Consider the following 12,089-nt stretch of genomic DNA (forward strand, 5'->3'; position numbering starts at 1 on the left):
ATTTTGAGGTAGGAGGACCTGCCTCTCAGGAATTTCCCAGAGGCTGTCATCTCTTACTCTCAGTCCCATCCCGGGAAGGTGGTGGTGAGTGTGAGTGTTAAGTCCCCTCAGCAGGTTCCTAATCCTACAGCCGCGCGCTGGTAGGGGAATGAGAAAGAACAGAGAAGGGAGGCGGGGTGTGTGGGGGGAGTGAGGGGCAAAGACTTCCCGCGCATGCGCCCTGGCAGATGGCCGGCTCAGCAGAGTAGTTTGGCCTGTGGCTCCCTCCGCACGTCGCGCCTCTCAGGGGCCCGCAGACTTGGCCCTGGGAGCGAGCGCGCTGCGCGCTCGCGCAGCCTCTAGGCCGGGCGGGCGCCTGCGCACAAACGTCCTGGGCGTTGGAGCCGCGGGGTTATTAGAGGTGGAGCGCGGGGAGGGCGCGCGGCAGGAGGCGGCCGCCGTTACGGCGCGAGCGTGGTCACGTGGTCGCTGGTCACCGCCGCCGCCTCCCCCTCCCGCCCTGTTCTCTTTCTGGTCCGGCCGGGCCCGGCTGGTTCCACGAGCGCTCGGCAGAGACTGAGGGAGAGAGAGAGAAAGAGGAGGGGAGGAGGAGGAGGATTCAGGGAATAGGAGCTGGGGAGCCCTTCTGCGCCACAGGTAAAACAAGATGATGATATCGTAAAAAAGCCCGAGCCCCCTGAGCGCCTCCGCCTCCCTCCAGTGCAGCCCCCCACATGCAGTCGCTCCCGCCCCGGCCTCCCCCTCAGCTTCTTAGGACCAGTCCCGCCTTTCCCAGCACCGCTGCTGCAGCTGCCGCCGCCTCCCGGGAGGGCCTGAGGGTGCTGCTGCTGCTGTCGCCGCGAACGGGTAGTCGCACCGCCCCCGTTTGTGCGCCTCCCGGATCGGCGTGGGGGCTGGGTGGCGGGAGGGAGGCTCCTCTAGCTCCAGGGCGGGCACGGAGAGGAGGTTGCTTCCCCCAGTCGGCCAGCCCGCCTTCCCTCCTTCGAGAGGTTGGGGTCTAGGCTGCAAGGCCAAGTGCAGCGAGAGGGTAGAGCCTGGTGGGTGGACGGGCTCAACTTCCTACTTGGTAAATTTCCCTGTTCATTTCAGCCTAGGCAACACGTTTCCTTCACAGGCCGGAAGCAAAAGGGACCCGTAATCCCCAAACCTTTTAAAATGCAGCCTTTAGACTAGCGAAACCTTTCTCGTTTTTGAGGAAAGAAACGTGACCATATTTTAGTGGGACTTAAGTTTGTTCACCTGTAAGAACGTGCAAGTTGAGGCCTTTAAGGATCTGAGAGAAACTTTGTGAAAGTTGATCCCTCCTACTTTTCCTGCAAAAAACGAACACAAACCTAAACAATTTTCGGTTCTTCAAATGACCTAGAGTTTGTTCAATACCAGCTATTAAGCGTTTTTAGTTTCAGGAAAATGATATAAAGTTCACATCCTTTAGGGTGTTTGTTTTTTTTCTGAATGATGATTTTCGGGAATGAGCTGTATCCGTCAACCCCAAATTGGACTAAATCTCAGGAGTCGCGTGCAGGTTGAACAGCTTTGGGCCGGGTTGCGCGGGGACACCTAGAACCAGTCATTATTTGTACTCTTTGTACAACAAAATACAGTACCAGTAAAACTGTATGTTATTAGTGTGCTGTTGCACAAAATACTGACTGAAAGCAGGAAGTGTTAAATGTAGGCATTGTTAAAAATCTGTACACTCAAGTTCATTTATATGCTGGTCATTTTTCTTAATGAGCTTTTCTGATTACATGTCTTGGAATCTTCATGCTGTATCTCTAAATTCAGATGTAAACTTGAGTATTTAAAATTTTTTACAGCTACCTGCAGTAGAGTCAGAGCAGTGCTTCTCAAACCTTAATGTGCACAGGAATCCCTTGGGGATCTGGTTTAAAAATGCAAATTCTGATTTAGTAGATCTGTGATGCATCTTGATATTCTGCATATCTTATGAGCTCCTAGGTGCTGCTAGACAAGGAACAATTCTTGAATAGCAAGGAATTGGATAATGTGTGTGCTGAGAAATAAAGTGATGTGTCAATGAAAACGTTCCTTAATTCATCCTGAGTGTAGAGGTGGCTTGAGAGAAGGGGTAGATGGCAGGATGAACTGCAAAAGCTTGTGTTAGGGAGATCCTTTATGAACAGTGAGCAGGCTATGTTGGAATCCCAGGGAAGGGATAGCAGACGGAGGGTGAGATGCCCCAACCTGGAGGAGTGGAGGTACCAGGTGTGCATCCTGTGGTGCATACATCACCTGGCCTGTGAATTTTTCCGTGGAAGCCTAGTATACTTCTGGCTGACGGACTCAGCTACGGGTAGTTAGGTTTTATCAGCTTATAGCCTGTGTGTCTCTGAATCCATTGCTGGGAGGAAGTTTTCTTTTATTGGTGAGAGTATTGAGTGTGTGCTTCTTCTCCCAGATGCAGCCTCCGTTGAGCAGTGCATTCCTGAGCTTTGGAAGCAATCTTGTAAAGAATTTAGGGTCTCCACCTGTTGAGGTTATCCTAAATGGATTCAGATGTTTTCCTAATCTAATTAATAAAAGTAAATTGAAAAGTTGAAAAGTCCTGCTTAACCTCATACTTTATGTAAATAAAAATGGTTGTACTTGGGGCACCTGGGGGGCTCAGTCAGTTAAGCATCCGACTTCAGCTCAGGTCATGATCTCGGGGTTTGTGAATTCAAGCCCTGCATCAGGCTCTGTGCTGACAGCTCAGAGCCTGCAGCCTGCTTCAGATTCTGTGTCTCCCCCGCCCCTCCCCTGCTCATGCTCTGTGTTTCTCTGTCTCTCAATAATAAATCAACGTTAAAAAAAATGGTTCTACTTAACTTTTTAAGAACTTTTTTGAACAGTAACCTCGACTACTTTTAGCACTGTAATTTTTATAGTCTTCATTCTAGTCCTTACTTTACCATTGTTTTTTCTTGTTATTAAGTAATATTTATGACAGTACTTTTGAAGCACTAGTGCCAGACTTCTAAGCACTTTACGTGTCTAACTCCTCTAATTGTAACAATCTTTAAGGAAACTAAAGCAGAGAGTGGGTAAAAGTCCTATGCTAACAGAGTTGGGCCTCTGGCTGGCTCTAGAGTGTATGCTTTAACAGTCTTCTCTGTGCAGCTTTAAAAAAGTTTTTTTTAAAATGTTTATTTATTTTTGAGAGATAGTGCATGAGTGGGAGAGGGGCAGAGAGAGACACACACAATCTGAAGCAATCTCTAGGCTCTGAGCTGTCTGCACAGAGTCTGATGCGGGGCTGGAACACGAACCATGAGATCATGACCTGAACTGAAGTGGGACACTTAATTGAGTGAGCCACCCAGGCGCCCCTCTATGCAGCTTTTTGGAAAGAAAATAAATTGATACTTTTTAAAATCCCCTTTCCCTAGTATTGTTGAGAATTATGAGTTTTGCTTTCCATTTTTAAATCCATATTTGTCATCTTTTAAAAAATTTCCCCCATTGTATTCCATGAAATGCAATCCCATAAAATGAAAACTTGCCTCAATGCTTGTACTCTTTTCTGAATAAGATACTGAAATATTGAAAAGCTTTATTTTGTTTGCACCTGTTACCTGGACCAGTCTCTTTCAAGTCTGTAAGTCATTGTTAAATGTGAAAGTAGCGTCTGCTTCCTTTTGGCTCTGCTAGTTTTCAGTTCATTTTTTGCCTATGCCTCTCTTTCATCTTCCACTGCCTCCCCCGCTCTATGCATACATAATAGATGCAGCTTATATTTGTTATTGTAACGTTTAGGATTTTGGGGGGGATTGATGGGGTCACTGACTTTTTATTTGGCCAGTAAGGGGGGATGCCTGTGTGGCTCAGTTGGTTAAGCATCCGACTTCGGCTCAGGTTATGATCTCACCGTTCGTGGGTTTGAGGCATGCGTTGGGCTGTGGGCTGACAGTGCAGAGCCTGGATCCTGCTAAGAGTTCTGTGTCTCCCTCTCTCTCCCCCTCTGCCACTTATGCTCTGTCTTTCAAAAATAAATAAACATTAGGGCGCCTGGGTGGCTCAGTTGGTTGGGCATTCAACTTCAGCTTGGGTCATGATCTCAAGCTTGTGAGTTTGAGCCCCGTTTGGGGCTCTGTGCCGACAGCCCGGAGCCTGGAGCCTGCTTCAGATTCTGTGTCTCCTTCTCTCTCTGCCCCTCCCCCGCTCATGCTCTGTCTCTCTCCTTCAAAAATAAACATTAAAAAAAATAATTTATTTGGCCGGTAAGGATGATAACAATCTAAGCATGAGTCATTGTTATCATATTTTAACACTGAGAAAGTACTAAGGACAACCTCACAATGAACGTTAAATAATTGGTTTTCATAAGAAAATTAATATGTCATCTGTCCCCCATCCCCTTTTGTCTCAGACCATTGGAAGTTTTGTTCTGTATTAGCACCAGTCTGGGGAGTGGTGCTTATACACCTGGTCTAAGACATTTCTCTTAACGTGGACAGATGGTTAGAATGGCAGTAATACTATAGTGTGTGTACTGGAACTTGAGAAATGAGATTTTGTGGGAGGGGGAAGTGAGAAGGGAGGGCCTATGGGCTGATTGCAGTAGCATTAGTTTTTCATTAACGGGGATAATAATGAGTTTAGGTAGGAAGTCAGTATAACAACAAAGCCCGGTTGTAAATGTTTTCTCAAAGTTCATACTTTGTTGTGATGTCTGTTGTAATGTTACGCTGCCCAGTTTCTTAGCCTCATAGGGCATCACTTTTCTCATCTTTGAAGTGAGGATAGTAATAGTACCTCACAAAGTTGTTTTGAGGATTAAATGAATAGATGTGTGTGTATATGTTTATATATATTAGTATAGCATATATGTACGTATACATATATAATACTTAGTGTCTGACACACCGTTAATGCTATCATGTGTTAGGTACCGTGTTTTACTATGGATCGTCCGCCATGTGGTTGATCATGCCCACATGAAGACTATTTGAATGAACTTAATGGAAATTGTACATTTATTTGGTATAAACCTGTGTGGGCCCCGAAAACAGAAATTGTTTGTACTTTTTGGATAAAAATACGAAATTGGGGAGGCGCCTAGGTGACTCAGTCCATTAAGCATCTGACTTTGGCTTAGGTTATGATCTCAGCCTGCTTTAGATCCTCTGTCTTCCTCTCTCTCTGCCTCTCCCCTGCTCACGCTCTCTTGCTCTCTCTCACTCTAAAAAATAAATAAACATAAGAAAAAAACAAAATTGGTATAGTAATGTTCTTATCCCTTTGGAGAATTAAATATGAATAAATATGGTTTGGCCACTCAGATTTTTCAAAACAAGGAAGAAAGGCTGTAGAAATAAAAGATGTCTTTGGTGGTGGTTTAGGATTGGTTTACAATTTTCAAGTCTTGAACAAGGTAACCTTTTTCCTGAAGGCTTTTCTGACTAACACATCTAAGTAAGATACAAGGTTGAACCAAAAGCAGTTTAGGTTTCCACTTCTAAATAATGGATCTTCAGAATAATTAGATTAGTGAGAGGTAAGCCCCCCACTTCTCATATAATCTCCCTGGGGGAGATGTATCTGCTTTCTGATGGAGTTGGGGTGATATAATCCTGCAAGAAGACTGAGCCGAAGTTACAGATCCTGGCTGTAGAGGTGTGCATTCTGTTTGCTGGTAATTAGTGGGGATCAGAATCAACCCCTTAGGTTTCCCAAAATAGGTACCTTAGGAGGTGTTCTGGTAGCTACCTTGCAGGAATCCAAGAGGAATTACTAACATTACATCTCTTGCCACCCTGGAGTGAGATGGTGGATTGATTGCCCTGGATCCTTGGTGGGGGTTGGGAGAGAAGGTGTTGATAGGAGATGGGCAGATGGTACCACTATTTCCGTCTTTGTCTACTGCCTTGATTAAACTAGACTTCTTTTCATGAAGTCCAAGAGTCTTGTAGTAAGAATGCTCCTTTTGGTAGGTAGATATGTGTGGGGCTTGGGATAAATTGCCTCCCCTCTCCAACCTTCATTACTCTTAATAGTTTAGGGGTTAATTTTAACCTATTTATCATGTGGGTGTGTGTGTGTGTGTATTGTAAGTATATATGGATGAACATGTGGATGTGTTGATAGACCTATCTTTTTAAACTTAAAAGTGGATTTATGCTATTTTGTTACTTGTTTGTTTTTCCCTTAATATTTTATGTTACTAATGATGTTATTCTTCCACACAATTTTTAGTGGCCCCATACTGTTTCATTGTATGAATGTACTATTAGTAGTCCTCCATTCTTGGACACCTAGATTCCTTTCAATCTTTACATGACAAGCAGAGCTACACTGAACATTATTGTAGCTAATATCCCTTTGTGCCTATAAATTATTATTTAGGAAAAATTTTTGCGAGTGGAATTATTAGTAGGTCAAAAGATATGCCCATGTTTAGCAGTTTTGATACACATGACCAAATGGCTTATCAAAAAGGTTGTACCACTTTACCCTTTCCTACAAAACTGTTTGAGAGGCCCTGTACTTGCTGTTATTGGGTATTTTCTTTATTTTAACAGCTGTATTTGGGTATACTTGACTTTATACCTCCTCCTCTGTCTTCTTATAGGCTTTAACATTTTATGTAGTTAAATCTTGTTGTTCCTTTATGAATCTTCTAGGCGTTTCCTACCTTATGTTTATATAGCTATGAATTTATATTTTAAACGATTTTTATATTTCAATTTAAAATTTTGAATTTACAGTTATTCCAGAACATGTTTAGTTGTACAATGTGAAGTAGAGGGTACTAGAGTTTTAAGCTTTTGATTAGTGAGTTAGTAGTACTGAATGAATGATTTATTCTTTCTCGATTGTTATCAGAAGCTTTATCATTTGGTCTTGTATTCAGTTCCACTGTATTTAATTTTTTATTGGTGGGAATAAGATTTTCCTGTGTGTGTGTGTGTGTGTGTGTGTGTGTGTGTGTGTGTGTGTGTTTTCTACTATATCTGGTAAATAGAAGAGCTATTGAGTTTTTTGTGTGTATTTTGTAACCAGTCACTTTCTGAATCTGTCTACTATAACAACTTTTCAGTTGATTCTTTTACATTTTCCAAGTAGATAAGCCTACTGTCAGAAGCTGGTCATTTCTGTGGGTTTTTTTTTATTTTTTATTTTTCCCATGATTAATTTTCACTTATGGAAGCTGTGCTGGAATGATTTTCTTAATTTCATTGACTTGAAAAATGATATTTTGATATGGTATTACTGTGAACTGATCTACCCAGCTCTCAGACGGATTTTAAAATATTTGGAAAACCACTTTACCAAGTGATCTCTGTTATGTACTCAGTGTGTCCTCCCAAAATTTGTATGTTGAAATGCTGTACCTTTACTCTCCCATGTAATGGTATTAGGTGGTGAGACTTTTTGGGAGGTAATTAGAGCATTAGATGAGGTGATGAGGGTGGAGCCCTCATGAATGGGATTAGTGCCTTTATAAGAGTCAAAAGAGAGTCTGTTTCTTCTCTCTGGCATGTAAGGCTATGATGAGAAATCAGCAGCCTGCAACCTGGGGGAGGGCCTTCAACCAGAACTTGACCGGATTGGCACCCTGATCTCAGAGTTCGGTCCTCAGAGCTGTGAGAAATCAATTTCTGTTGTTTGTAAACCAGCTAGTCTATGATACTTTGTTACAGCAGCCAGAACCCATAATCTCTAAGGACCTTCTGGCTCAAAACTTTTGTGATTCTACTTTTATGTCAAAATACTTGTGGTAATATACATAACGCTCTGGTACTTTAACTTAAAGTGCCCACAGCTTCTTTTATAATTGTGGCTGTCTAGCTCCACTGCCCAAGCAATTATTCTGAAGTTTTACATTTTTATCTCCTTAGGAGAGCTTGAAGATTTTTTTTCTATGTGATTTGGCAGAAATCAAAAGGAAATACTGATAGACTACAGAGATCAAACTGTGCAACGTTGGGTTTGCCTAGTTGCATTATTAGGTATCACGATTTTCATTCTCTGGTCAAGTGGTGTAATTTTGTACTTTTTATGATTTTTCTTTTCAAGCTATGGTCCTGGTATGGTCTACTTAAAGTTCGCCAATCCAAATTATGTAATTGTCAAAACTGAGTGTAATGGAAGCCATTGGGAAGTGATAAATAGACCAGGAAGCAGTGAAGATAGGATAGAATAGGAAAGGTAGGGATGGGGAAGTGCCTGGTATGTCAGTCCTTTTTTCTCTGGCCCCCTCTCTGTTCTCTGATTATCCTTTTGTACTTCTTTGCCCTTTTAATGATTTTCTGGCTTCGTATTTGTTCTCAAGATATATTTTATTTTCTCTTTCAGAGAATAGCCCCACTACCTCCTTGATACTTTGGTTAGGAGTACAGATGCATTCCCCCAGTCTTTGAAGTAGTCCTGATCAGTATCCCTAATTACCTTCCTTCTTGTCACTAAAACTACCCGCATAATGCCTTCACTAGTGGCCACCATGCATCCTGCCTGGCAAAGGATGTGATAAAACACTGATTACACTTGGGGTTCTTCATAACATAAAACCACTGTTGTGGAAGCATTAACAAAATGAGAGATCATAAAGACAAATTGTCAGAGAACTGTAGAGTAATATCTGAGTGGCTGAGGAGATAGTGAGAGATTAATATTACAGAGTGAGAAAAAGCTTCTGAAGAAAGTCTGTTATCTTAGCTCTCCAATCCTGATTTCTTATCTGAGCTTTGGACCTGTGTGTTTGTTTGCTTACTGGATGATTCCACTTTTGGATGGCCCACCGAGAACTCACATTCATAACGTCTGCAACTGTCTTCTCTTACAAAACCTGTTCCCCCTCTCAAGTTTATTATCTCAGTGGATGATACCACCATCTTTCTGGTTGTTGAAGCCAGAAATCTGGCAGACACACCCATTTTACTCCCTTTCCCCAAATCCTTATGTAAAGGCATCTCTCTCGGATTCTAAGTCTTGAATCCATTGTCTCTTTATCTTCAGTACTTCTACTCTGGTATATCATCTCTTGATCTTTAAAAAAAATTTTTTTTTAATGTGTGTTTATTTTAGAAAGAGAGACAGAGCATGAGCGGGGGAGGGGCAGAGAGAGGGAGACACAGAATCTGAAGCAGGCTCCAGGCTCCGAGCTGTCAGCACAGAGCCCAAAGTGGGGCTTGAACTTAAGAGCCATGAGATCATGACCTGAGCCGAACTCGGACGCTCAACCAACTGAGCCCCCCAGGTGCCCCTCATCTCTTGATCTCTAGATCATCATCTTTTGCCTTTGTTTCTGTAAGGTTTTCTGACTGGTGTCCCTGGAGCCACGTGATCTTTATAAGCCCTCAGTTGATTCTCTGACTCTATAGCTTAAAACCTTTCAGTACTCTTCCATCACCTATTGCTAAGTCTTGTGTCTCCTCCTGCCTCCCCTATGATTTCATTATAAAGTACCGAAATATTTGGGTTTTTGGAACTATTTATGATTTTGCTTGCCTCAAGCCTGGAATAGTCTGTTTGTCTGTCTGTCTCTCTCTCTCTCTCTCTCTAAAGTAGGCTCCATGCCCAGTGTGGGGCCTCACATCCCTGAGATCAAGGGTAGCATGCTCTACCAACTGAGCCAGCCAGGTGCCCCAATCTTTCTGTCTCTTGATTTTACTAAATCTTGTGAGGTCTTAGCTGAAATGCTATTGCTCTAGGGAGCTTCCTTATACCAATAAGTCTGTGTTGTGTCCTTCCTGTTTGGCCCAATACGCTGTTGTATAACATTTATTATGTATTATAATTGTCATTTTACCTACAGTCTTTGTCCCACTTTTGACTGCTCTGTGAATGCCAAGGCCATGTATGTCATCTTTACTCATACTCTCAAAGCTGTGACTATTAAAAGTAGGTGCCCCATACCAGGTATTGTCTTAAGTGCTCAATTTATAGCAGTAAACAAGAGACTGTTACAGTTTTTAACTGCTGTGTGATAAACCACTCCAAAACTTAGTACCTTCATATTTATTAGGTATCCATATTATATGGTAATATTAGTACTGTAATATTTACTTACTCATGATTTTATATTTGTATGATATTTGGTAGGGTTCGTTTATCTCTGTTTCACTTTGTGTCAGCTCATTGGAGGTTAGAGTTTCCACTTCCAACATAGTTTACTCACATAGTTGGTAGTTGATGCTGGGAGCTAAACTGGGGCTGTTGATCAGAGCACCTCCATTAGGCTTTTCTCTGTGCCCTAGGTATGAGTGGTGGCTTCTGAGAGTGAATGTCCCAAGAACAAGCATTCTGAGAGGTAGGAAGTAGAAGCAGACAATCTGATGAACATTACTTCTGCTATATTTTATTGGTTAAACAGTCAGCCCAGATTCAACAGGAGAATTAAACTCCATTTCCTGATAGAGAAAGTGACAAAGAATTTGTGACTATATGTCATCTGTTATACAGACCAAAAAAATAAACAAAAAATAAAACTACAAAAATTGTTGGATGAGTTAAATCTTGTCTATACTTTTAACCTCCCAAGAATCATGATAGTACATCATTAATTAAAGAAAAATCAAACTACACCATAAAGTGAAATTTTAAAAAGTAACTTTTATTCCCACCCTTTTTAATAGCGATATACTTTTTTGTTCTTATTCATAGTTTCTGAACTTTAAGTTTTAATTGTGCATACAACTCCAAACTTTAATGAGTTTTGTGTTCTATTTTTTTATTTTTATTTTTCGTAAGTCCTCATGCATTGATATTATTACTCTAAGTATATTACTAGAAATGAAGTTATTTGTGTGTGTGTGTGTGTGTGTGTGTGTGTGTAAGAAATGGGGTTATTATGTAAAGGAAATGCACAATTTAGATTTTGATTCTTATTGTCAAACTGCCGAATAGGGTAGAAATTAACATTATTTTTCTAACTTTAGTGCATGGTATAAATTACATTTGCCCACAACTTGCTATCAGAAGATGTTATAAATCATTGTTTTTGGTTAACCTATTGACAAACAATGAAAGATTGATTTTGTTCTTATTTTTTTTAATGCCTTTTTAAGCCCTTTGTCCATTTTGGGTTTTGTTGTTGTTGATTTTCAGGAGCTCTTTGCATGTTGTTGATTTTAACTCTTTGCCCATTATGTATATTGCAAATGTTTTCAATTTTGTCTTTTAATTTTGCTTATACATTTTAAAAATTCTTATGAAGACTTACTAAATTTTTATGTAGTTCCATATATTAGCCTTTTTCTTTACTATTCTGTTTTTTGGCAGAAATAAGATTGAACTCAGTTCCTTGTTATTTGTCATCTTTTTACCACTTGAGCTAATCTTCCAGTAGCTTCAAATACAGAATTTTTGTATATTATATATATTGCTGTTGGGGAAAAAAAACCCAGTAGACTAATAAATTCCATAGCAATTATACAGATGTCTATTTAAGGAATTAATTTCAGAATCTTTTCCATCTCTTAATGGTCTTATAATATAATGGAATTGATCTGTTTCGGGATTTGGCAAAATTCTGTCCTAGACAGTACCAGTGAATTGAGCTGAATAAAGAGTAGTTGTTCCTTGTGTCAGTGTTACACTTACCCACAAAATGAAACTTTTAGTGATTGAAATATAAAAATATGAAACCTATTAAAATTGAAAACAAGGTAATATGGTGAGCTACATTATATGGATGAAGTAATTCCCTGAAAAGAATTAGAAATGCTAGAAATTTTTTTTCTTTAAGAGCTAACATGACAGTAAGAAATCACCCAAAATGTATATGAAAGCCAGAATTCAGAGAAGTAAGTAGAATATTAAAACTGCTTTTCCTCTGAGGGTATTTCCCACTTTCTAGGGTGCTTTTACTTTAGTTTTGAGGGCCTTCTAAGGCTCAGAGTATTAAAGCTCATAAAGGCCCAGGGAGGAGAATCTAATAGGAAATTCCTTCCCTACACAATTGGACTCCAAAAGAGTCCAGAGGGTCTATGACCAGAGGGTCATAGAGTATGGTTAAACCAAGATGAAAACCCTTCTCATGCTCTTGCTCACAGGATGCTATAAGAATGTTTGCCTTGGGCTTGAAAAAATATTATTTCCTAAGAAGTTATAAACATAATCCTTCCTTCTTGATTTGCAGCTCA

At 40.8% G+C, this 12,089-nt stretch overlaps 1 protein-coding gene across 8 annotated transcripts in view; it reads left to right on the forward strand.

Moving 5' to 3' along the window:
• Nucleotides 1-446: 446 nt before the first annotated feature.
• Nucleotides 447-12,089, forward strand: part of TBC1D5 (TBC1 domain family member 5) — a 541,949-nt gene continuing 530,306 nt past the window's right edge. For 5 of the 8 annotated variants that reach the window (XM_086674222.1, XM_086674224.1, XM_086674223.1 and 2 more), the window contains exon 1: nt 447-636. The gene's annotated coding sequence lies outside the window, so the exon portion shown is untranslated. The remainder of the gene's footprint in view (nt 637-12,089) is intronic. The other 3 variants (XM_086674231.1, XM_086674230.1, XM_086674232.1) reach the window with 2 other exon arrangements.

Source organism: Puma concolor, chromosome C2 (genome assembly GCF_028749965.1).
Source record: "Puma concolor isolate L17-30 chromosome C2, mPumCon1.1.hap2, whole genome shotgun sequence".
Classification (NCBI taxonomy): Eukaryota; Metazoa; Chordata; class Mammalia; order Carnivora; family Felidae; genus Puma; species Puma concolor.